This window comes from Taudactylus pleione, unplaced genomic scaffold (genome assembly GCF_031769625.1).
Source record: "Taudactylus pleione unplaced genomic scaffold, aTauple2 ptg000068l, whole genome shotgun sequence".
In the NCBI taxonomy this organism is placed as follows: domain Eukaryota; kingdom Metazoa; phylum Chordata; class Amphibia; order Anura; family Myobatrachidae; genus Taudactylus; species Taudactylus pleione.
The window spans coordinates 4,338,406-4,343,120 of NW_028284470.1; the positions used below are offsets into that span (position 1 = coordinate 4,338,406).

A 4,715-nucleotide genomic window follows, 5' to 3' on the forward strand; every position below is an offset into this window, starting at 1 on the left:
ACTGTTGGAAATGATGTGTGTTCAGGTGTTGATAACAGGATTTTGGTACTTACCGATAAATCCCTTTCTCCGATTCCACAGGGGACACTGGAGTTCAAGACAGTGGGGTATAGACGGTGGTAGAGCAGAGCCTGGCACTTTAAATAATCTAGAAGTGTGACTGGCTCCTCCCCCCTCTATGCCCCATCAGCCCCAGTTTAAGAACTGAGCCCGAGAGGAGACGGAGGACAACAGAAAAATTAGGAAAAGGAGAAGACCACAGAACGGAACAAGACCGACTGAAGGAGAACAAAGGAACCCATTGCAGGGAACCCATGCAGTCACACAACTATAGAAACCAAACAAAACGGCAGGTACGCAGCGCTGGGCGGGCGTCCAGTGTCCCCTGTGGAATCGGAGAAAGGGATTTATCAGTAAGTACCAAAATCCTGTTTTCTCCTTCATCCTCTAGGGGACACTGGAGTTCAAGACAGTGGGGACGTCCCAAAGCCAACCTGCCGGGTGGGAAGCGCGGAGAACTTACTGACCCCTCGGCCAAACCAAAACAGGGACTGCCAAGAACCATAGGCCCAGCGGAAGCTGAGGATTAAGTGTCGTAGAGCACAGGAGATAAATACCACTCCTCGCTAAACAGTCATAGAAACTTCCATAACGTACAGGTTAAGTCAAAAGGAACAGAACGGCTGGCGAGAGAACAAAGACAGTTGAGAAACGTCAGAACCAGTTATCTCAACTGAAATAGACCAAACCGGACCGTTGGTAGCCGAGAGCACCAACAAGAATCCATAGAAGGGCCGTAAACTAGAACAAACTTGAGAACCGTATTAGAGGCTAAACAGTAAGCTGCAACAGGTGCAGACAGCAGAATCCCAGCACAGCTGGACATAATCGTATATACAGAAGTATAACAATATCAATATACAGAGCTAAACTTGTCCACAGACTCCTAACAGAGTATGCCGGGAGTCAAAAGACTAGACCGAACAGTCGCCCTGAACCATCCTTGAGGTCCAACTACAACAAAGTTGTTAACCAGCGGAAAGGTTAGGCCATAGAAGTCTCCAAAGAGTGGAGATCCCACTGGGTATGAGCCCTAGGCGAAATAGAGAGGATTGAGACCACAAGACCCTTCAGAGGGTCAGACAGCAGTACATCCCATTGTGAAAACAGGGATAAAACAGCAACTGAAACGCTGCCGCTAAAAAGAAAAACAACTTCCAGCATTATGGAAGTGCCTAGTCAGTACCAACTGCTGGCCCAAACCCTACCAGTAAAAGAGCACGAATGCAACAGTCAACCAGGAAGACCTACCAATATAGGGAAGCATCCAGTCAGCAAGGCTAGAGCACTAGGACAACCATGAAGGTACCCATCAGGTACATGTCAGTGTGATCAAATATCAACAGCTATATAACAGAAAACCCAACCAGGCCCCCTGCGTGGAACATAGTGACTGTTACACATCTATGTAAAGACGTGCACTAGCCCATAGGTGCGCTTCGGTCCATAACCCCAACAGATTCTAGTAGATAGTGTCACTAATCCAATGTTGTAACGATGCACCCACACACCAGGAAAACTCTAAAGTGTAGAGCCAACTGATTAAAAGAGTGGATGGCTGCTAGGACAGCAGCTAGGGTGCATAAGGGAGAATAACACTATGTATGTCAGGTTGCATGAAATAGGAGCATCTTCCTAGGCATTAGTGTGGTATGCTCTTACCTGTGAGCGACCAAAAACCCTCTGGACGCTATGTAGAATGTCACTGACCTTTACCATCACACAGCAACCAGCCACGTTAGGAAGAGAGAGTAGCTTCAGTGGGCCAAGACCAATGCTCTACAGCACGGACATCCATCTGGAGATGTGCAGTATAAAATACTGTGGAAACTAGCAAAATGTTAGTGGAGACAAGAAGATCGTAGAACAGGACTCTATACTTGAGCCTGTTCCATAAGAGATGTGTATCTGTATAGTCGTGTTTAGACTATACATATACCCCTAAAACGATCTGCTAGTGTAAGTACCCTTACATAAATATTTATAATGGTGAAGTGCGTATTATGCCCACCAATCTAATACCACCCAGGCATGACACTATTATATTGGCAGGTGGCTCTAGGCCTTCATGATATGAAGTGTACACAAGGGCCCCTTAGAGTCTAATTTTATTGAGATATGTGACAATAATATGGAGTACCAGAATTGATATTGAGAAGTGTACCTGTACTTAAGGGTACCTGTACTTAGACATAGAACGCGTTTGTCATCCCAAGTATTCATACAAGGAACGCATTTGTCATCCCAAGTATTCATACAAGGAATGGGTGTCTAATAAGTCTTCTACCAAGTGCATCATTGTAAATAATAATGGGTCCTCCGAACGGGGCGCTGTAGATATAGACTAACGGGAACCGAACTATAACCCCAGGAGGGTGTAAGTACGTATCTTTATATACATGTGTGGACATACACGAAGGCCCCAGGACATGTATAGGGTCCATACTGGAAGCAATGCCTAAGACTATTACTATGTAAGCCGCATCACATGACTAGTTTATAGAGCACCATATAATATGTATGGATCTAGCCTACAGCTTCTGGGAAGCCCAGGCGGCATTCGCATTCGTGTAATTATAGGTAAACCTAATGATTGTGGAATTATAGGCATACCTACACACATACATAAATATATATATATATAAATGAATATGTACACACACACACACACACACACAACTCAAACCCCAGGGAGAGAGTGTGTAAAGCGGAGTTATTGTACCAACAACTGCATCAGGAGAGTCAGCCTCCAATCGCAGCCTCCTTCTATCAATATGCTAGGTATCAGACAAAACAGATAAGAACAGATCTTACCTCTGCTCTTATGGTAAGGTTAAGAAGCGATATCTACATATGGATACGCGTACCTCATACAATCATATATTATACACATATATATATATATATATATACACATATATACATACACATACATATACATACACGCACGCGGCTTTCCTCCACTCAGAGAGACTGCTCATGTGCCGCGTGTGGCTGTCATTCTGCTACTGCGTAGGGGCAGGATATTTTAGCAGCGTGCTGTCCCAGACTGGTTTTTCGATCCTGGGACCCTTCCGTTACTGGTGTACTCGCCTTATCAGGTGGGCCATTTTATCTCCAGATAAACCCGTTTTTGAAGTGGGAATCAAAAAGACGACCTCAATGCTGTGAGGCAGTAATGCCACCGCACTAGCCGTGCATCACTAACTTCTTCTTGTATGTGCCACCGAATGGAGCACAGAAGATATAAATCTATATAGATGCAATACCCTCTAAGGTAAGCACAGAAAGCTGTGAAAAAGGTTTTAAGATCAGCCTTAAATGTAGTATATGGGTTTCCACATATATACATGGGAAGAGTACTGCCCCTCTCAAAGGCGAGCCAATGTGAGGCATAAGCCTGGGGAAGGGACGCAAAAAAGAGCTAACCCTGAGTGAAGGGTATGCTATAACCATAAGTGCTAACCGCGGCGCCAGAACAGCGGCTAATACTATACATTTAGGCAAGGTAGTTAGTATACCATGAGGTAGCTCAGACTTTAGATGAAGCAAGGCACCCTTTGTGATAGATGCGGTGAGGCAGTTCCAAGGGAAAGTCTGACAGGGGGTAATAGCAGGCGCTGCAATTGGCGGGACTGTGTCTCGTCAGCACAGCGCTACTAGCCGGGATGTGCACCAACTGAATAACTGGCCCCTCTCAGAACCTCATAACGCGGTGTTATAGTTCAAAATTAAAAGGGGATTGGGCTAGTTCCCATTCTGCTAGCAAACCAGCCATCACTATACTCCTGTCACCCAGTGACAGGCATCCCTACCGTTTGCGCTGAAGCACTCCCAGCGTGGGAGGGGGAGGGCATAGGAGACCCACGCTAAAGCACTCCCTGCTGCAGGTAGTGCACTAAACTATACTACCTGCGTGCAGGAGATGACAGTAACATTTTCTAAAAAAGAACATGAGCAATAATTAAGAGCTATGAAATGTATGTTCTATAATTACTGTCCTTAGAAGGGAAGCAGGGGGCGCTGGAATACCGCTCTGAGTGTGCAAAGTGTTACACTCCAGTCAGCACTGCTAGCCCCGTTAATAGAACTGCATAAAGCGGAGTAGTTGTAAATCCGGTTTGTGCCAGGAAAACGGGGGAGCATTCAAGGCTCCTGATGCAAAACCCCTCATTAACTAAACATCTCTCCTGCTAGGCCGGAGAGGATTCATGGGAGCACTGATGTTGTTCTAGGCCTACAGCTCCCGGTATTCCCAGGCGGTCTCTATCCAAGTACTAACCAGGCCTGACCCTGCTTAGCTTCCGAGATCAGACAAGATCGGGCGTGTTCAGGGTGGTGAGGCCGTAAGCTGCTATGGCAGGGCGTGACGGTCATACAGCGCTACATTGGGGAGCTGCATTTGGTATAACGTTAAGGCTATTAGCCCTATGCTACAGACTAGCCAAAAGGGAAGCCTGCTCAGCTGCTACAAGCACAGAGAGTACACACAAACTCCACACAGCAAGGGCTGCGGTGGGATCCGAGCCCACAACGTCAGCGCTGAAAGGCAGCCATGTTATAGCGCAATGATAGCAGAACCGCGCTGCTCTATGTCCAGCAGGTCTGTTGTAGCTTGACTGTGCCTCAGCTGCGTACACTAGCTCGCCTTCTGA

General features: G+C 46.4%; 1 pseudogene; it reads right to left on the bottom strand.

Annotated features, from left to right (window-relative positions):
- Positions 1–4,294: 4,294 nt before the first annotated feature.
- Positions 4,295–4,412, bottom strand: LOC148534350 (5S ribosomal RNA; annotated as a pseudogene).
- Positions 4,413–4,715: the final 303 nt, after the last annotated feature.